Source organism: Tamandua tetradactyla, chromosome 20 (genome assembly GCF_023851605.1).
Source record: "Tamandua tetradactyla isolate mTamTet1 chromosome 20, mTamTet1.pri, whole genome shotgun sequence".
Taxonomy (NCBI): Eukaryota; Metazoa; Chordata; class Mammalia; order Pilosa; family Myrmecophagidae; genus Tamandua; species Tamandua tetradactyla.
The window spans coordinates 32,513,016-32,535,748 of record NC_135346.1 but is presented as its reverse complement, the minus strand read 5'-3'; the positions used below and the strand labels follow the sequence as shown (position 1 = coordinate 32,535,748).

Here is a 22,733-nt window from a genome sequence, read left to right as displayed (position 1 = left end):
GACCCGGCAATACCATTGTTAGGTATCTACTCAGACGACATGAGGGCAAGGACACAAACGGACATTTGCACACCAATGTTTATAGCAGCATTATTTACAATTGTGAAGAGATGGAGACAACTAATCAACAGATGAGTGGTTAAACAAACTATGGTAAATACATACGATGGAATATTATGCAACTGTAAGACAGAATCAAGTTATGAAGTATGTAACAACATGGATAAGAACATTATGCTGAGTGAGATTAGCCAGAAACAAAAGGACAAATACTGCATGGTCTCACTGATACATTGATACACTGAACTGATACATTTATACACTGAACTAACATTAGTGAATAAACTTGGAGAATTTCACTGGTAACAGAGACCATCAGGAGACAGAAATAGGGTAAGATATTGGGTAATTGGAGTTGAAGGGATACAGATTGTGCAACAGGACTGATTGTAAAAACTCAGAAATGGGTAGCACAATATTACCTAATTGTAATACAATTATGTTAGAACACTGAATGAAGCTGAACGTGAGAATGATAGAGGGAGGAAGGTTGAGGGCACAAATAGAAATTAGAAAGAAAGATAGACAATAAAGACTGAGATGATATAATCTAGGAATGCCTAGAGTGTATAATGATAGTGACTAAATGTACAAATTCAAAAAATTGTTCTTGCATGAGGAAGGACAAAGGAATGTCATTACTGCAGGGTATTGAAAATTGATAGTAATTAATATTTAAAAATTTTAACTTATGTGTGAGACTAAAGCAAAAAATGTTTATTTGGTATAAAATTTATATTTTGACTAGTGCATTTCCTAATATAACTTATGTAGACAGCTTAATTGAACATTATAAATACATGGAACCTTGAGTAAGACATGAGATTTTGTTAATTTGTCCAGAGTGAAGCCCCAATAAATCCCAGAATGATTTGAACAGTGAATAAAAACGTATTTACAAAGTCCTCTTTGGGGAATGGTGTGAAAGGGGGAAAATTCAGCTTCCCCAAGTTGAATTCTTGATATTCTCACAAGCAGTGCAGACACCCAAAGCAATAGGCTGAGCCCCCAATCTTGGGGTTTGTTCATATGAAAGTTAACCCCACAAAGGATAGGTCAAGCTTACTTAAAATTAGGCCTAAGAGTCATTCCCAAGAGAACCTCTTTTGTTGCTCAGAGGTGGCCTCTCTCTCTCCAGCTAACACAACAAGCAAACTCACTGCCCTTCTCCTGTCCACGTGGGACATGACTCCCAGGGGTGTGGACCTTCCTAGCAACATGGGACAGAAATCCTAGAATGAACTGAAACTCAGCATCATGGGATTTAGAAAACCTTCTCGACCAAAGGGGGAAGAGTGAAATGAGACAAAATAAAGTGTCATTGGCTGACAGATTCCAAACAGAGTCGAGAGGTTATCCTGGAAGTTATTCTTATGCATTAAATAGATATCACCTTGTTAGTCAAGATGTAATGGAGAGGCTGGAGGGAACTGCCTGAAAATGTAGAGCTGTGTTCCAGTAGTCATATTTCTTGAAGATGATTGTATAATGATAGAGCTTTCACAATGTGACTGTGTGATTATGAAAACCTTGTGTCTGATGCTCTTTTTTATCTATCTTGTCAACAGGCAAGTAAAACATACAGAATAAAAATAAATAATAGGGGGAACAAATGTTAAAATAAATTTAGTAGATTGAAATGCTGGTGATCAATGAAAGGGAGGGTAAAGGATATGGTATGTATGAATTTTTTTCTGTTGTCTTTCTGTTTCTTTTTCTTAATTGATGCAAATGTTCTAAGAAATGATCATAATGATGACTATGCAACTATGTAATGATATTGTGAATTACTGATTATATATGCAGAACAGAATGATCATATGTTAAGAATGTTTCTTTCTTGGCATATTTTTTAAAAAATTTAAAAAGTAATAAAACATTTTTTTTAAATTCAATCTGAAAAAAAGAGAGCAGATTGAAGTTTGAAACCACTTAATGGTGAAAGAACCTGAGTAAGAAAGTGAATAAAAATATTTGTTTTGTGCATATGTGCACTGAAATAAATAAATAATAGGGGGAACAAACGTTAAAATAAATTTAGTAGATTGAAATGCTGGTGATCAATAACAGGGAGGGGTAAGGAATATGGTACGTATGAATTTTTTTCTGTTGTCTTTTTATTTCTTTTCCGAATTGATGCAAATATTCTAGGAAATGATCATGATGATGAATATGCAACTATATGATAATATTGTGAATTATTGATTATATATGTAGAACAGAGTGATCATATGTTAAGAATGTTTTTGTTTGTTTGTTTTAGAAATTAATTTAAAAAGTTTGATTTTTAAATTAGGAAGTTTAAAATATAGTACAGAGAAATCCCATGTACCCTTAACCCAGTTTCCTCAAATGCTTACATCTTTTTTTCCCTCTTCCTCTGGTTTGTTTTCTTTCTTTCTTTTAAAATTTTTATTGTGGCAATATATATATATATATACAATATTTCCCAGTCTAACCACTGTCAAGTATACAATTCAATGGTATTTTTTACATTTCCAATGTGTACCACTACCACCATCCTTTGCCAAAACTTTTCCATTACCTCAAACAGAAATTCTGTACCCATTATCCTGTTAATTAAAAATATGCTTATTGAGATATCTTCATGTACCATACAGTCCACCCTAAATATACAACAGGTGGCTTACAATATCATCATATAGTTGTGTATTCATCACCAAGATCATTTTTAGGACATTTGCATTACTCAAAATAAAAAGAAAAAAGGAAACCCCATACATTCCATACCCTTTACCCCTCCCTCGTATTGATCACTAGTATTGCAATCTACCCAACTGTTTACCTCTTATACGTGCCCCCCCATTATTTAATTATTTTTTGTCTTTATATTTTACTCATCTGTCCATACCTGGGTAAAAGGAGCATCACACGCAAGGTTTACATAATCACACAGTGACATTGAAAAAACTATGTAACTATACAATTATCTTCGAGAATCAAGGCTAGTGGAACACAGCTCAACAGCTTCAGGTACTTCCCTCTAGCCACTCCAATATAGCATAAACTAGAGATACCTATATAATGCAAATAATTACTTCCAGGATAACCTCTCAAGTCTGAAATCTCTCAGCCAATGAAACTTTATTTTGTCTAATATCTCTCTTCCGGCTTTTGGTCAAGAAAGCTTTCTCAATCCCATGATGCTGGGTCCTGGCTCATCCTGGGAATCGTGTCCCACATTGCCTGGAAGATTTACACCCCTAAGAGTCATATCACATGTAGGGGGGAGGGCAGTGAATTCACCCGCCGAGTTGGCTTAGAGAGAGGCCACATATGAGGTTCTCTGGGGGCGCATGCACTGACTTCTGCTTACAAATCTTTGGCCAGAACATGTCTGTGCCAGTTTGAAAGGATGTATGTACCCTAGAAAAGCCATGTTCTAATCCTAATCCCATTTTGTAAAGGCAGCCTTTTCTTCTAATCCCTATTCAGTACTGTATGTTTGAATCTGTAATTAGATCATCTCCCTGGAGATTTTACTCAATCAAGAGTGGTTGTTAAACTGAATTAGGTAGAGGTGTGTCTCCACCCATTTGGGTGGGTCTTACTGGAAACATTTTGGAGAAAGCTAGAGATTCTGAGAGAGCAGAATGACATAGCCACGAGAAGCAGAGAGTCCACCAGCCAGCAACTTTTGGAAATGAAGAAGGAAAATGCCTCCCGGGAGCTTCTTAAAAGAAGCCAGGAAAGAAAGGTAGCAGATGATGCTGTGCTCGCCACATGCCTTTCCAGATGAGAGAGAAACCCTGACCCTGTTTTCCATGTGCCTTTTCACTTGAGAGAGAAACCCTGAGCTTCATCAGCCTTCTTGAACCAAGGTATCTTTCCCTGGATGCCTTAGATTTGTCATTTCTATAAACTTGTTTTAATTGGGACATTTGCTACGCCTTAGAACTGTAAACTAGCAACTTATTAAATTCCCCTTTTAAAAGCCATTCCATTTCTGGTATATTGCATTCTGGCAGCTAGCAAACCAGAACAGTGTCACATGGCCTCCCTAGGGGAAGGGAAGTCTAGGAGGCTGAGTAGTTGAGTTGGACATATCAATGGAATCTGAGTTTCTATTGATAAAGTGGAAGAGGAGATGATATTGGGAAGATGTGATAGTTAGTTTCTGGTGTCAGCTTGGCCAAATGATTATGCCTAGTTGTCTAGTCAGGCAAACTCTGGCCTGACTGTTGCTGCAAGGATATTTTGTGGCTGGTTGATTAAATCATCAATCAGTCGATTGCATTGTGGCTGATTACATCTGGGATCAACTAAGCCATGCCTCTCACAATGAGATAATCCAATCAGTTGAGGGCTTTTAAGGGAGAAAATAGACTCTTTCACTGCTTCTTTAGCCAGTGAGCCTCTCCTGTGAAGTTCGCCCAGACCCTTCATCAAAGCCACCACCTTCACAGCCTACCCTACAGATTTTGGGCTCTTCCACTCCCATGTTTGCATGAGATTCTTTTATAAGTCTCATATTTACAGATTTCTCCTATTGGCTCTGCTTTTCTAGAGAACACTGACTTTATACAGTTTAGTGCCAGGAGTGTTTTGTTTGTTTGTTTTTGCATTTTTGTTTGTTTGTTGATTTTTCTTTCAGGAGTGGTTCTTGAGAAACAGACTCTTAAAAATGGGTTTTGAAAATTGGTTTACTACTTTGACTAGACTCAGAGGCACTAATGTCTCTGTTTCCAATAATCAACATGGCACTGACAGTCCAAGGTGTAAATTGGCAAAAGAGATACTCAAAATACCACCATTAGAATCTGCTAATTGTATGCTTATATGAGGCAAGACTCTGGGTGATAATGTTTTTGATACCTTTATGGAGTTTTGCAGAATTAAGAGGCACAATGATGTTGGCTGGTTGTTACACACGCTGGATACAGTGATAAGGGGAAAGGATGAGCTGAAGGCTTCAAATTTGCAACTTAAATGCCGTATGAACAATGTAAAATTTCCATGTTTGCCCTGAAATAAAACCCTATTTCTTGTGATCACAGACTTGAGATCTCTGAAAACCAGACACAAATTCTCATTGTATGAGATTTACAAGATAAACTAAAATCTCAACCTTGCAGGGTGTCTGCTGTTAAAGTAAGGGCTTTGATTGGAAAAGAATGGGATCATGAGACATGGCATGGTGATATATGGCTCGATAATGGTGGCAATGGGGAGAGCCCTGGAATCAGCTGAGCCTTTGCTAGCTAGATCTGTAATGGACTGCCCTGAAGAAAGAGCTTCCCAAGCTCCAGCCTGCCTTGAGGAAACAAGGTAGCAGCCTCAGGCTCCTCAGAGGAGTCTCATCCAACCTCTACCTAACTAGATTAACCCTTCACTGCCTGCTAACCTGTTACCACCTCCCCTGGAGAAACAGCCCTTACTCCTCTGTCTGGAGCGATTAATCCTGTTCACCAGATGAAACTACAACAGAATGCCCTGAGGTGATTGGCTTGAAAGGCACTTCTATTTCTTTCCATGACCCACCCCCAACACCGCTCTTTCCTTCAAGACCTGGAACTAGACTAAGGTCCCAACAGGCCCCAAAAGGTGAGGTACAAAGTGTGGCCCATAGGAGGACTACAAAAGAACTGCATGAGTTTTCCAATCTACATAAACAGAAATCAGGGGGACATGTGTGGGAATAGATATGAAGGGTGTGGGATAATGGTGAAGGAAGATAAAGTTGAATCAAGCTGAATTTATTGATATGGGCCCACTAAGCAAAGATTGTGCACTCAGTCTTGTAGCTTGAGAGGTTAGAAAGGGCATTAATAGTTTGTGTGGATGTTTGACTGAAACAAGGATCCAAAGGTGGCCGACATTAACTGAGGTCGAAATGCCAGAACTGCCCTGGTATAATGTAGATGAAGGGATCCAGGAACATTAGAGTAGATTTTTCATGAAAGACTTACTCATACATCCCAGGAATGTCCAGAGGACATATCTTTCACCAGAAACTTGAGAAATTAATTTGTGAGACTAGCTCTATCATCCCTGAAGAGCTCTGTAGTTGCCCTTCTCTTTAGGTAAGATATTACTGTGGGAACTACTGTCATCGAGCTGGAATCCTTAAACACAATGGGGATGATCAGATCCCGAGTTGGCAGAAACCATGTGGCAACAGTTAATCACCATAGATAAACTGGGCATGGTCACCAATGGACAGCAGGCTCAAAGCAGCAGTCAAAATAATCTGATTTGCAGAGACTTGTGGCATTGGCTAGTAGGTCATGGGGTACTTAGAAGTAAAATAGATAGGCAACCTACTAAATTCTTGTTTGAACTGGATAAGCAGAAGAATTCTAGATCAAGTGAACAGAAGTCTAACTTGAATTACAAGTTACTATTATAGCCCCTTAATCAGTTCCCAGATTTGAGACAGTTTACAGACCTAGAGCCCCTCTAGGTGTCCTTAGGGAAGGACCATTTCGCACTGCCCAAAATTTACACTGCTAACCTTCCTCCAGCCTTCCCCAAGGAGATCTGTGGCCTTTTACCAGGGTGACTGTGCACTGGGGAAAAGGACATGATCAGATATTTCCAGGGATTATTAGACACTGGGTCAGAAGTGACACTAGTTCCAGGAGACCCAAAACGTCATTAGTCAGTGTAGGGTTTTATGGAGGCCAGAGGAAAATCCAACCAGGTGAAGGCTTTTAAGGAAGAAGAGAGACTCTTTCAGCACTTCTTCAGCCAGCGAGCCTCTCCTGTGGAGTTTGTCCAGACCCTTCATTGGAGCTGCCAGCTTCAAAGTCTGCTGAAAGGATTTTGTTCTCTTCCATTCCCGTGGTTGTGTGAGACACCTTTATAAATCTCATATTTACAGATCTCTCCTTTCTGTTTCTCTAGAGAACCCTGGCTAATACAGAAGGCAAATGGGAATGTACTCTCCAGACTGGTTTAGGGCTCAGACCAATGTCCCAGGACCAGCTTCTCTCTCTCTCTCTGGCTCTCTACTTTGCTCTCTTCCATGTTGGCACCATGTTCATGCATGCTTCCCCTAGTTATCTCACAAGGCTGCTGCTACTCTGGATCTTCCAATCTATCCTAGTCAAGCCCAGCAGGAAACAAGATTCCTTTGGAAGTTTTACATTCCCTCTCATGTCCATCCCTGAAAGAATGCCTGTGGCCATTGGAAACAGGAGGGCTTAGACCTAGTCACATGCAGTGTCTAAACTGGGGATGGAGCCCCATCTGAAGCATGGGGGCTAAAAGAGGAAAGAAATCAAGGCATGGTTCCCAAAGAAGGAGAAATGGATGCTGGGACCCCAAACAAAACCCAAGACAGCATACACAAACATCTACCACAGAATCTTAGGCATCATCATGTCCAGAGAATTCTTAAATCCCTGAAGGTGCCTCAGAGCATCCCTAAATACTAGATTAAAATGTCATATTTTAGTTCTCAAAGTGTGGTCTGGGGATCCTGGGAGTCCCTTACAGAGTCTGCAAATTCAAAGCAAATCTTATAATACACATTAAGATGTTCTTTGCCTTTTTTACTCTCATTCTCTCATAAACGTACGATGGAGTTTTCCAGAGGCTGTGTGCTTATGTACTCTTGAGTTTTAAAATCTTAGTTGATTTTCTAATACAGTGAATATTTGATAGATGTAACCCAACTAAATAAAAGTTCTTTGGGGTTCACAATAATTTTTAAGAATATAAAGGGCTCTTGTGACCAAACATGCGAGAATCACTATTTTAGATACTAGGTTTGCTTGAAAATCTTAAAGCAGGACCAACAGACACATTTGTCAATATTACACCCCCCAATCTTTTTTTTTTTTTTTTTTACATGGCCAGGCACTGGGAATCTCCGGCATGGCAGGCGAGAACTCTCCTGTGGCCTGCCCACCCCAAATTTTAACTCATTCAAGGCCATCACCAGTTTAGATTTTTCTATCAGTTGGGATTAGGTTTCAACAGTAAATTTCAGAAAACCAAAAGCAACAGTGTCTTGAACATATAGACCTTTGTTTTGAATTCATATAAGTAAAACTTGGAGGTAAGCTATTGAGGGCTAGGATTGTAGATTCTGATCATAACAGACCTGATTCATTCTGTTCTTCTGCCATACTCATGTTCCAAAAAGGCTACTCAAACTCCAACCATCCCAACTGCATTCTAGTTTAGCTGAACATTCCCCAGAAGTTTCATACAACATTCTGCTTATATTCTTTTGGGCAGACTTAGTTGCATGGCTACCTAATTGCAAAGTACACTAGGAAATGCATTAAAAAAAATTCTCTTGTTAAGTGGCCAGTTAACAATCAGGGTTTCTTTCTATTCCTGAAAAAGAAAAGTGTGTAAAATATTTGAGGTCATCTGCAGCGTCTGCCACTTTTGTGCTATCAGTTTAACTTATTTTGTGCACACTTTGAAATAAAACTTCTCCTTTATTCTTTATTTAATTGTAACTTTCCTATTGTCAAGGTGAGCTATATAAAAACCTCTTTCAATTTACAACTATCTATATCTGTAAGTTGGTATTTTTCTTTCATACTATAAAAAAAAATTATTGTGCAGTAAATTGGCTGCTGAGGCTGATTTAAGACAGCAATTGTCACCTAAACCCTTATTTCAAGTGTTTGTGATCACTGATGCTTATTTTTCCCATTGACTGGTTTTATGACATATTAGATAATATATTTAAAATCACAAAATAAATTTATATCCAATAAAACTACTTTTGTCTATTTTTATAAGGGGATTCTCTGAATGAGTCCGTCTGGAATTGGGGTTGCACTAGAGAGTGAAAGCAATAAGCTAAGGAAGGTCCCAGCTCAGCAGATAAGTGATATCAGGCTATCACTTTGTTTTTAAACATTTTAAATTTAAACGTCTTTAGACAGAGCACGTTCTTTCTCATTTCAGGTTCTGCTCCACCCTCCTGCTGGGCTGTTTCACCATATTTTGTTACCTGTCTGACCCCTGAAGGCATATGAAATTTCTTTCCATTTATACAGAGGGGAAAGGACTTACCTAAAAGCCAAAAAATATTTGTTGAATTTGGGAAAAAGCGAGAAGATAAGTGTCCTTACAGTGAACAATCACCAGTTAAAGTACGAATCAAGCATAGGTTGCGTTGGAAGATGAGATTAGAAATTGGGGGTGTCCTGGAAGCTGAGCTAGAGGTTCTGGACTTGACTATGAGAAAGATGGGAAACCATTGAATGTTGAATTTCAAAGGGTTTAGGATTGTTAGGGAGGTTCTAGAGATGCCCCATTAAAACCAGGGGTAAAATCATCTGTTCTGGAGATGAAGCTAGAAAAATTAGAGCAGACTGAAACAAGGCAGATGAGGATGTCTGCGGTTGGTATTATGGGAGAGAAGGGCTGGGTGTGTCTCTCAAGGGAACTTGGGAAAGTCTTGAGGAAAATTCCGTCCCCGTATCTGGGCTATTTTTTTATGGTCATTAGTATTCCAAAGAACACTCATGAAAAAGACTCTGATCGGTTTCTTGGGAGTTTGAAAAAAGCTGCTTGGGTCATTCAGCCCAAAGAATGATTCCTAGGCCAGATGCTGAAAGACCAGGGCGAAGAGTAGGTTTGTTGGGTCCTATGAAGAGGATGGAAGCAGGTGCCTCCGATAATCAAGAAGGAGAAGACCCTGGAAAAAGGGGTCACCCTCAGGGATGCCCAGTTGTATTTGCTTTCTTCCTAGAACTGGATTGAATGGACAAGAGGTGGTGAAACCATCCCACTTATGGAGTATTTTTGTTTGTTTCTTTGTTTGTTTGTTTTTGCATGGGCAGTCTCTGGGAATTGAACCTGGCCGGGCCTCCGGGGTGGCGGGTGAGAACTCTGCCACTGAGCCACCATTGCACTGCCCTGTGGAGCCTTTTTTTTTTTTTTCAAAAGTTATATCATTATTTAATCATCATCAAGAAACATGGCTACTGGAACACAGCTCTACATTTGCAGGCAGTTCCTTCCAGCCTCTCCACTACATCTTGAATAACAAGGTGATATCTACTTAATGCATAAGAATAACCTCCAGGATAACCTGTGGACTCTGTTTGGAATCTCTCAGCCTTTGACACTTTGTCTCATTTCACCCTTCCCCCTTTTGGTCAAGAAGGTTTTCTCAATCCCTTGATGCTAAGTCTTAGCTCATTCTAGGGTTTTTCTCAATCCCTTGATGCTGAGTCTCAGCTCATTCCAGGATTTCTGTCCCACATTACCAGGAAGGTCCACACCCCTGGGAGTCATGTCCCACGTAGACAGGGGGAGGGTGGTGAGTTTGCTTGTTGTGTTGGCTGGAGAGAGAGGCCACATCTGAGCAACAAAAGAGGCTCTCTTGGGGGTGACTCTTAGGCCTAAATTTTAAGTAGACTTGACCTATCCTTTGTGGGGTTGAGTTTCAAGGCTCGTTTTACAATACCAGAGTTCCTCCAGGTGGTGTGCATATTGTTTCTTGATCTGAAAATTATTTCAGCTTGAAATAACACCGAATCCACATAGTGAGTAAGTTATTTCCTTTTAAATTATTTTCCAAGCCTTTTGATCACATGAAGGAGAAAGTCTTAATTTGGTGCTAGCTAACACCTTTATAGTACTTGCTAATCTTTCCTTTTTTAAAAACAAGGGAGTAAACTTCAGGGTCAGAGGCTTTACAAGTTACAAAATTCATTTAATATTGTTAATTTCATTTAATATTATTATTTTAATGTTTTATGGAAATTTTAAAGTATACTCCTAAGCAAAGAGAACAATGTAATTATACCACCATTTACCTATCATCCAGCCTTAATTGCTATCAACATTTTATTAACCTTGTTTTATATACCCAACCCATCACACAACTTTTTTCCGGGAGCATTTCAAAACAAATGTCGTACATTAAATCATTATTCCCATAAATATTTCAGTATGTATATCTAACAGATAAAGACTATTTTTTAGTCTAGCAATAATTCCATTGCCTCACCAAATGAAATTAAACAGTAAGTCCCTAATATTTAATCTGTGTTCAAATTTTCCAGATTGTCTCAGAAATTTCAATTTATATATGATTGGCTTGAATCAGGACCCAAAGAAGCCCATGTCCTACCTTTTACTCTCATGTCTCTTTTTTTTTTGTATGCTGTATGGCAGGGTCACATTCCATTATTTTCTCCACGTGAGTATCCCGTTATTGTAACACCATTTGTTGAATTTTTAAATTTTTTGTTTAGTCTTTGTTTTGTTTTGCTTTTTTTTGTTTGTTTTTTTTTTTGGGGGGGGTGCGGGGGGTGCATGGACCGGGAATTGAACCCGGGTCTCCCACATTGCAGGTGAGTATTCTACCGCTGAGCTACCCTTGCATCCCCTCATGTCTCTTTTAATCTTCTGGAATTCTCCTCTCCACCTCATCTCCACCTTTTTAAATGCCATTTAGTTATTTATTGAAAAAAAAACCAGGTCATTTTACTGCAGAATTTTGCACATTCTGGATTTGACTGATTGGATTCTGTTTTTAGACATGTTCTTTTATTCGTTGCATTTTCTGTAAACTGGTAACTACATCTAGATTCAGGTTATTTTTATTTTTTTCCCACAATACTTCTTAGGTCACAATGTAAATGTCCTATGGCTTCACATCATGAAGCACATTTATCTATTTGTTCCACCCTTAATGATGCTAAGATCGTCAGATGGGTTCAGGTGCTGTTGAATCCATTCATTATATGGATTCAGTGTCCATCCATTATATAGTTCTCTACCAACCTTTCAATCATTGATGGTCATTGCCTGGATGCATTACTAAAGGCTGCAAAATAGTGATCTTCGATTTCTGACAGTGCTTCCTCATTTATTTAGGAGAAACTTTCGGGTGCACAGGAGGTTTAGTGGTAAAATGCTTGCCTGCCCCGGAGACCTGGGCTTAATTCCCTGTTCCTGCACCCAAGGTGAAAAAATAAGAAAGAAAAAGAGCGAGATTTCTCTCATTAACTATTTGGTAACCCTGAAATACAGATCTAACTGAAAAGGTAGGATAAATGGTTGATTCTTTTCCTTTGTATCAATTTTCATAAGGTAATTTTGATGGCCTTATAATGCAGCGCCCTGGCTAGGCTGAGCTACACTTCCCAGAATTCCCTTCGCCATAACTTTCCAGTTAGGGTGGGACCTGCAGACTCTGTAGATTATGCACATTGACTGTCACTTATCTGCTGGTTCACCTCCGTGGTATGAGAGAATAGCTGAGTCAGCTCTACGACTTCTAGGCCAGATGGTTGCTTAGCTCTGTGATGAAGGCCACCAGCTTCTCCTGCAGGCATCTTCCCCACCAAGGTCAGATCAGCGAGAACTCCCATGATTTTAGTACTACATTGCAGGTGCTTGTGGGTTGCTGTTTGTCCTTGCTCTCCTTCAGCTTCCTTATATCCATCTTCCCTTGAAGACTACCTACCCTGTGAACTTCAAGCTCCAGCATCAGGTGTGAAGACAATAGCCCTCCAGTGTCTGCTTAGAGTAAGCTCATTTTCCTAAAACAAATCCTTGAAACAAATACATGGACACCTCCTGGTGGTTCTCTTTGATTGAACTGTGACATAGAATTTGGTACTGAAAGTGGTTCCAGCAGAACAGAATCTTAAAGATGAGTTTTCTGAACTGGTTCTGGGTTTTCTGGAAATGGTTCTCTGGTCTGATCAGATTTCAAGGCATTAATGACCTTGCTTGGAGTAGTAAAGTGGATGCTGCTGGTCTTTGACCTGGAGTGTCCAAGCCAGTTACTCAAATTATTAGCCTTAGAGTCACATAACCAAGTACCTATAGAAGACAAGGCTCTCAGTGACTAAGTGTATGCTGCTATAGAACACAGTAGCAAAAATAATATGGATTTGGTTGGTCACGTCTAAGTGTGCTGGAAAAGGCGGAGAAAGAAAATTCTGAGCTGAGGACTTTAAATTTCTAGCTCAGGGCACACTGAGAGCATCTGGAGGCTACTATGACTGTCTTAAGAGAAACTCTCACCGTCTACAGCCCCAGGGCTGAGATTTCTAGACTCAGGGCCCATCAGGTCCCTAAGGGTGTGACACAAGTTGTGACTCACATGGAGGTGAGATACACCCCAAGGGAATTGTGTGATTTTGCCAATTTATATCAACAGAAATCTGGGGAATGGGTTGTAGGAGTTGGTTTTAAGGGTTTGGAAGCAGGGTGAAAGGAATATAAAGTTGAATCAGGTTGAATTTATTCATATGTGCTCATTAAGCCCATATGAATTATGGATTCAATGTGTTAGTTCAAGAGGCTGCAAATGGCTTTAACAGTTTGCTTGGTTGGTTGGCTGAAATATGGACCCAGAGGTGGCCCACACTAAGTGAAGTTGAAATGACAGAATGTCCTTGGTATACTGTACAGGAAGGTATCCAAAGACTTAGGGAGATTGGAGTGCTAGAGTGGATATACCAGGTAAGATCCTGGGAGAGTCCAGATAGCACATCTTTTACCACAACCATAAGAAATAAATTTGTGAGGGCAACCCCAGCATCCTTGAAGAGCTCTGTGGTTGTGCTTCTCTGTAGGCCAGGACTCACAGTGGGAGCTGCTGTCACTGAACTGGGGTCTCTGAATTCAGTGGGCACTTAATCACCCTTAAAGACAAGGCGGACATGGTTACCGTAATGGGCAGCTGAGCCAAAGCTGTGATCAGCATAGTCTGACTCAAGGAGAGCTATGCCTTTAGCTAGCTGATCATGATGTCTCTGGAACTGGAGTAGACAGGCAGTCTACTGGATTTGTATAAGCAGAAGTGCTTTAGGCCTCATGAGCTTCTAATTTGTATAACCAAAACCATCACAGCCCCTCAACCAGTTCCCAGACTTGGGCAATTTACAGATGCAGAGCCCCTTGAATGAAGTGGTGGCTAAATTCCCTTGATGAAGGGCCCTAAAAACTGCCAAAAACCTTGTTACTCTTCCTTGAATGGAACAATGGCTATTTACCACAGTGACTGCCTTGGGAAAATGAATAAAATCAGACTTTGGGGTAGGAGTGGGGGGTGAGGGGTGGTTTCTAGACACTAGCTCTGAACTGATCCTAACTCCTGGAGACCCAAAATGTCACTGTGATCCACCAGTCAACAGGGGCTTAAAAAGGTCAGGTGATCAATGGAGTTTTAGCTCAGGCCCATCTTATGGGTCTCAAAACCCATCCTGTGGTTAATTCCCCAGTTCTGGAATTATATAATTGGAATAGACATCCTCAGCAACTGGCAAAATCCCCGTGTTGGTTCCCTGGTTCATGCAGTAAGAACTTTTCGGAAAGGCCAAGTGGAAGCCACTAGGACTGCCTCTACCCACAAAAATGGTAAACCAAAAGCAATACCTCATTTCTGGAGGTAATACCTCATTTCTTGGTAATATCTCATTCCTTGGTAATACCAAGGTTGTTGTCACAATAAAAGACTTGAGATATGCTGCAGTGATGATTTCTACCACATCTGCATTCAACTATCTTTCTTGACCTGGGCAGAAGCCAAATGGATCTTGGACAATGACAATAGATTATCCTAAACTTAATTAGGTGGTGAGTCCAGATACAGTTTCGTTATTGAACAAATCAGCACATTTCCTGGCACCCGATAGGCACCTATTGATCTGGCAAATGTTTCTTTCCCTATATCTGTTGATAAAAGCCATCAGAAGCAGTTTGCTTTCAGCTGTTAGGATTGGCAACAAACCTTCATTGTTCTACCGTTCTGTGGACATCAGTCAGCCTCTTTCCCCAGCCACTTCTGTGATTGCCCAGTGGACTCATGCTTGGTAGCAGGAATAGAGCTTATGTTCTGGCTTAGTAACGTGGACTTCCACTCCCCAAGGCCAATCTGACTGCAGCCACTGCCGAGTGCTCAATCTGCCAATAGCAGAGACCAACAATATGAGGCCCCCAATATGATACCTTTCCCCGGGGAGATCAGCAATGGGCATATGTTCATGGACTTCACTGGTTTTACCGTGTTCCCTGAAAGCAGCTGGCTTCATAGAAAGGTGAAAAGACCTTTAAAAAATTTTTATTATTGTATGATTTTGTTTATATGAAATATTTATAATATGCAATATTTATGCAGATAGATAGATTACAGGTTACTAGTGACTGTGGCAGCAGGGAGGGGGATAGTGGATGTAGTGAAGGGGGAATTATTGTTTAATGGGTGCAGACGTTCTGTTTGAGGTGATGAAAATGTTGAGGTATGGATGCAAGTGATGGTAGCACAATGTTGTGAATAGAATTAACGCCACTGAATTGTATACTTAAAAGTAATTAAAAGGGGAAATTTTGAGTTGTATGTTTGTATTCTAATAAAAAGTATTTAAAAAATTAAAGTGAAAAAACAGTTCTATCTTCAGTTTTCCATCTCTCTTTCTAATGTGTGAGGGGGGAGGTCTAACTGAGAAATTAGGATTTAACAAATGACTGTGTCCACTGACTCATTGTATGGATATTTTTTTTCAGTGTCTGGTATTTTAGAATAGCTAGAAGGAAATACCTGAAGTTGGTTAATTGTAATCTAATAACCTTGATCTTTGATAATGATTGTATAACTATACTGCAAAACAAAAAATTCAGTTGCCTGTGTTTCTATGGATCTACTTCTAGATGTTTTGTTCTGTTCTACTGAATATAGATTTATATTCATATTTATATTTATATAGATATTGTCATATATATAATATTGACATATATATTTGACAATATTATACTATATTCGTTAACCTACCTCTATGGTAAGTCTTAAAATTGGGTAAAGTGCAATACTGGTGAGAAGGAAGGGTAAGGGGGATGTGATGTTGGGGTTTTCTTTTTATTTTTTTTCTGCAGTAATGCAAATGTTCTAAAAATGATCATGGTGTGGAGCACAGAATGGGGATGAGGGCTCGTAATTCTGTATGGCTTAAAGTAATACCCTGATACATCCCAGAATATGCTGAGCAGTCAATTAAAAAGTATTGGCAAAGTCCCTTGAGGGACAGGAGAAAAAATATGAAACTATTAAGCTTTACCACCAGGGAAAACCCTGATACTGTCTCAAATATTAGGGACTCCCAACTCAATAGGCCAAGCATTGATTTTTTAAAAATTACTTTAAAAATAAATTTTTATTGATAAATCTTCATACATACATTCCATACATGGTGTATAATCAGTGGCTTACAATATCATCACATAGTTGTATATTCATCACCATGATCATTTTTTTTAGAACATTAGCATTACTCCAGAAAAAGAAATAAAAAGAAGGAAAAAAAAACTCATACATGCCATACCACTTACCCCTCCCTTTCCATCAACCCAATTTATTTTACCTTTTGTCCCTCCTATTATTTATTTAATTTTTATCCATATTTTTTACTCCTCTGTCCATACCCTGGATAAAAGGAGCAACAGACACAAGGTTTTCACAATCCCACAGTCACATTGTAAAAACTGTATCTTTGAACAATCGTTTTCAAGAATCAAGACTACTGAAACACAGCTCAACACTTTCAGGTACCTCCCTCCAGCCACTCCAATACACCATAAACTAAAAAGAGATATCTGTATAATGCATAAGAATAACCTCCAGGATAACCGCTTGCCTCTGATATCTCTCAGCTACTGAAACTTTATTTTGTCTCATTTCTCTCTTCCCCCTTTTGTTCAAGAAGACTTTCTCAATCCCTTGGTGCTAGGTCTTGGCTCATCTCAGGAGTTCTGTCCCATGTTGCCAGGGAGAGTTACGCCCCTGGGAGCCATGAACCTCATGGGGGGGAGCAAGACTTGATCTTGAGGCTTGCTTTTGTGAAGTTTATTTCTGTAGCAGAGAACCTAAGTCTACCTATAGTTATGCTTAAGAGTTACTTCCAGAAGAGCTCTTTTTTAACTCAGATGTGGCCTCTCTCTCTTTAAGCCCAACTCTGCAGAGAAAAATCATTACCCTCTCCTCTACATGACATCCAGGGGTGAAAGTCTCTCTGGTAACGTGGGACATGACTCCCAGGCTCGAGCCTGGCCCTGGCACCATAGGATTGACAACATCTTCCTTACCAAAAGGGGGAAAAGAATCATAACAAAATAAGGTATCAGTGGTTGAGTAGTTCAAAGAGAGTCCAGAGGCTATTCTGGAGGTTACTCTTATGCGAGCTTTAACTAGATACTGCCAATTACCACAATTTGCCAACACCCCTAATCATCCTTGTTCGTGCTAAAGAACACTTAGAGCTGTGTATGAGATTCTACAAAAGTTTCATACTAAGATTACTTTCCAGAGCTGTGTATGAGATTCTACAAAAGTTTCATACTAAGATTACTTTCCAGAAACCCACAACCTCCAGATGGGTTCCTAGGCCAGATAAATCCTGAAACCCAGAGGAGCCAGCCTCTCCAGAACATCAGCTTATTCCATCCCCCATCCTATATTGTCAACACTCCTTTTCAACATGGAAAATTTAGAAAGGGCAGAGCCCAATTACCCCTAAAGATTGGGAGAAAAATAAAAGGAAGAGGAGTTATAACAGGAATGATAGGATTTACAAATTAGCATGACTGCTGAATCATAATATTGGTATATCTTTTAGTCTCCAGTGCCTTGAAACAGCTGGAAGGAAAACCCTAAAATTGTGGAATAGTAACCCATATAAACTCTGAAATCTGTTCTATAACTACTTGTTGCAATGTGCTTTGAAACATGCTTTTTTTTGTATATATGTTATTTTTCACAAAAGAAAAAGAGAAAAAAGTTTATTGTCATAACTGCACATTATATGGTTATGTTGTGAACCATTGATGGTACACTTTGGATGATTACATGGTATGTGAATATATAATATCAATCAATCAATCAATCAATATTATCTTGATGAATACACAACTATGTGATGTAATGTGAACCACTGATTATATACTTTGGATGGATTGTATGGTGTGTGAATATACCTCAATAAAATTACATTTATTTTAAAAAAGAGATAACTAATATTACCAGTTTCTTGAGCATCTTTGGAGAGAAACTGTAGGCTAAACAGGTCTCTGAATTTGTGTCCATTCCCCACAAAAATGGTAGCACATGCTACTGATAGAAGATAAGTCTTCGGAAGACTTCTTGAGTTAATATACTTTCTCTTCATCTTTATTGCAGTTATTGAATCCATCGTTGAAGAGTACAGGTCTGTTACTTTGTAGAATGTCACTCAATTTGTCTAGTGTTTCCTTATAATTAAATTAAGTATGCACACTTTTGGCAGTGATACCACATAAGGGATACTGTATCTCTTAGATGTTTCTGTATCAGGAGGCACCCAAAGTCAGTCTATATTAACTGTTGTTAAAGTTGAGCACTTGGTTAAGGTGGAGTCCATTAGATTTCTCCACTGAAAATTTTCCAATTTTCATTTTGTAATTAATAAGTAATCCGTGAATAGATTCTTTAAGACAATACATATTTTGTTCTTCATTAACCTTCACTTTGAGATTTTTTTCATACACAAATTATTTTTGCCTGAATCCATTATTACTGTGATCATTGTAAAGTAATATATATTAGTTTTATTTTCATTGTCGTCAAGCTCTGCTGAACTCTAGATCCAGGCTGGGTGATCTAGAGTTGAACCTGTCTCTTGGACCTGTCTCTGCCTCCTGACGTTTTGCTTAGCATTTTTAGAATGCTCACCTTGCAGTCTCAGAGGAAGAGTGCTTTCCCAGGAAAAATGAGAAAGATTTGGGGCCCGGGATATCAGATCCACTGAGCTTGTTTCTGTGTCCCCTCATTCTGACTCCAGAAAAATAGAACAATTGCTAGTGAGATTGGGGATATTTTGTGTAGTTTCTATGCCGTGAACTCTCTTATCTCAGAGTTCTTGTTCCGTGTCTTGCATTTGTTTTAAAATCTTACTAGGTTCTCTTTTTCTCTGGACACAGAATCAGGAACTTTGGTTTTAAAACAGAATTTGAACTCTTGACTCTGGAACACCAATTTCTTCAGGAGGTCCTTCTTTGTAATCAATCCCAGGTAAGGGGTGTTCTTAAATGCCTTGATGAGAGTGCATAATTGGGAAGAGGTATAGGAGGTATGGCACCATCTGACTTTTCTAACTGGAATCTCTGCAGGGGAATCTCGTCTGTGGGCTCAGTTTCTGTTCTCTGGAACGAGTGTCTAGCTCTTCAATTCTGAAACCAAATCTGGAGTCTAGACCCGTCAGTGCTAATTTCTAAAGCAAGTTTGTGTTGGTAGCATAATCTGATGTCATGGTCATGTTCATGTGTCACTTGGCCAGGTGGTGGTGCCCAGTTGCCTGTTGCTATGAGAACATTTCACGGACTTAAATTATGAGCACATTGGCAGCATCCACAGCAATCAGCTAAGGGGAGTGTCTTCTGCAATGATTGAAGCTTAATCTAATCACCAGAAGGCTTTTAAGGAAGATTCAGAAGAGACAATCATTCTACCTGCTTCAGCCAGCCAACCTCTCCTGAGAGTTCTTTGAGGACCTTCATTGGAGCTGCCAGCTCATGGCCTGCCCCACAGACCTTGTACTCTGTGTGGGACACTTCTATAAATTTATAAATTTTAAGTTTACAGATGTCTCCTACTGATTCTGTTTTCTAGAGAACCCTAGCTAATACACCTGGGTAAAGTTTTGTTGAAAATGTCAATGAGGATTTTCAACGGATCCACTGTAAATCTGGTACAACTGCACTTTTGATGTGTAACAACAATCTTGTTTGCCAAATTGTTCTGGGCCATATTGAAATAAATTCCTGGTGTTTCAAACATATGACTAGGAATCCGGAATGGCCTTTTAATAACTCTGTTACAGTGCCAGTTTTGTGACGACATCTTGACATGGATTTCCGTCCCTCCTTGTGAGTTCCAGCTTACATTTGAGGATCCCAGCTTGTCCTCACTCTCCTGCACTTTACAAAACTTTTCAAATGCCTGGCTGTCTTCAAGCTGTGGCATCAGTTGTGAAAGCCTTTAAAGTCTGCTGAACCAGCTCCACGAAGGTCAAATCTCTCCTGACACAGTGATCAATACATTTTTCTCCGTCTCTCCCCGCCACCACCACTTTTTTTTTTTTTTTGGCCTTTCTTGAGTATTTCTATAAACTCCTGGACTTTTATTTATTGTGAGTCAGTCCATAGCAGCCATTATTGGATTTTGATGTTCAAATTATTTCATCTTTGGCCAGTGGGAGTCCCTTCAGGTTGACTCCTGTATTCATTTTTTTTTTAACTTTTTTTATTGTGAAAAATAACATATATACAAGAAAGCAATAAATTTCCAAGTACCTTTTAACAAGTAGTATCCATCCTGTATTCTTTTGATGGGACCTCAGTAATATTTGATTTCCTTGTTCAATAAAGTTGTTCCAGGATCATCTCACAAATTTCCTGCCCCAGATCTGGAGTCAGTCATTTCTGATTGGAAATGGTATTTGGAAGCCACAGAATGCTAGGGGTTTCCTTTGCTATTGCCTTGTCTTTGCTTTTATGCCTCTCCGGTGGTCATTTTTAAAAATATATATTTTTAATCAAGAAGATACTGAATTTTTAAGCAATTCTTGCTAAGGAGGTACAAAATACATACAGTGAAGTACAAAAATCCTAAGTATTCCCTTAGTGATCTTTCACCTATGTGATTGCCACTCAGGTCTTATTTACCACATTGTCCGCATCCCGGAAGCCCCCACCCCCACCCCCACAGACCTCCCCTTGTCACAGCTTCCCTTCCCCTCCTTCCCAGAGGTAGGTCACTCTCTCAACTTCACCATAGATTAGCTAGTTAATTTTTCTGATGACTAATGATTTGATTGATAAAAATTCATTTTCTTTCCACATTTATATCTAATTCACCTGGCACATTTTATTGAACAGGAGATCCCTTCAAGATTAGACATTTTTAAATTTAACTTTTTCACTTAGAATTTTCTCTTTTCCTAGGCAATAATTCTTGACCATTAACTATTAATATAATTTGCTTTCTCATGTATAATAGTTTATTTGCTCTAACTTATTGTTTCAAAATACCAATAACAATAAGTAATTACATTAGTAACGTACTTTTTTCCTTGGGATATATCCCACTAATGGAGAGTGGTCAAAATCCTCTTAAATCCACTTGGAATAATGCATCTCATGATGGTTATACCACCAATCTGATATAAAATTAAGGTCATTTATTTCTTTTTTTTAATTTATAGAATTAAAAAATATATATTTAGCTGTATTTTTTCCTTCTTTTCTTGTACTCTAAACATTATTCTGTTTGTTGGTTTGCTTTTCACTTAATGATATATCCTGGAGAGCTTTCTATAGTATTTTAGAGAAATTCCTCTTCATTCCTTTTTTTACACTGATTTAGAATTTAATAACATAATTTTATTATCATTGTTATAATGACTTTCTATTTTGACAAGTGTATCAGTCAGGTTCTTGGCAGGAAACAGTCTCAAAATGGGGAGTCTGAGGATTTAGTGATGGTTCTAGATTTACAGAGGTGTAGGCTGTGTGCAGTGAGCTCACAAGGGATAGTGCAGTCCCCAGGGCCAGCCCTGCAGGGTGTCTGAGCTGTCAGGGCAGAACCTGAGAGGGGCAACCAGACAGGGGCTGGGGCCTCCGGCTGGGGAACAGCCCAGCTTCGGGGAATTCTCCACAGAGGGAGTGGACGAACTAACACCCCCCACTCTCCTTCCCAATCTCCTCCTAATGCTCCCCCCTGGCCTGGCCATAGGAGCCCATGGATGCAGGCCATCATGTCCCTTCCCTGAACCTGGAGAAGATGGGTGGGGAGGAGAGTGAATATGAGTGGCAAACAGGAGACATTGGGCACAGTGAGTGATCCTGTTTTTTCACTAAAGATCTAAGCTTTCCTCTAAATTAAATTTATTTAGGTTTTTAAAAAATAATCCAAAAGAAAGCAAGTTACACCCTTAGGTGTTATGAGGCTATGCCAAAAGTGGTGAAGGTGGCCCGGGAATGGCCAAAGTCTGGGATGACCTGCTCAGGATGTTCTGCTTCCTTGTGTTTTGGGTAACAGCCTGCTCTCCTGCTCTGGCTGCTTTTTCCCTGAGCCTCTGAGAAACACAGGAAATGATCTTTCCAAGTGGAAAGAGCAGGGGGTCCCTGAGTGAAGGGGTTTGAGAGCCCCTGAGATGGATATAGTGACCCAACGCACTCCCTCAGCACTCTTTCTCTCTCTCATTGATGATGAAAACCTTTATTCTGTGTAAAGGTCTCTGGAAGCAATGTTGAAGCATGTTATAGAGGAGAAATGATCCATACGTAGTTCAAACTCAGTTACAGAATTATTGCCTAGCTGTTATAAAATACTCCAAGTTATCAAGGCTTATTTGAAAGTAAGTTAATTTTCCATACTAAAAGGTTAGAGGTGAAATATGACAGATTTTAAATCAACAGATATAAATGCAGCACCTAAGTGTATTTTTTAAAAAATTAGTTATTGGAAAAATCAAATATAGAGGAAGAGCTCTGCCCTTAAATATATCTCACCTGAAATCCAACCATAGTAAGTCTTGTCCGTGATTTTTTTAGCAATTTTAATTCATTGTACGAAAACATATTATGCATGCAGATGCGTTCAGTGACAAAAAAGGGCACCTTGGGGCTAAAACTCCAAAATAAGCTGGTTTTCTGAAAACATATAGGAAAGCATTTCAAACCACTTT

General features: G+C 39.3%; 1 long non-coding RNA gene across 1 annotated transcript; it reads left to right on the top strand.

Moving 5' to 3' along the window:
- Window positions 1-18,185: 18,185 nt before the first annotated feature.
- LOC143664532 (uncharacterized) lies at window positions 18,186-19,219 on the top strand. Its single transcript, XR_013166464.1, has 3 exons — window positions 18,186-18,215; window positions 18,967-19,057; window positions 19,156-19,219. It is a non-coding gene; the product is annotated as an uncharacterized LOC143664532 (long non-coding RNA).
- Window positions 19,220-22,733: the final 3,514 nt, after the last annotated feature.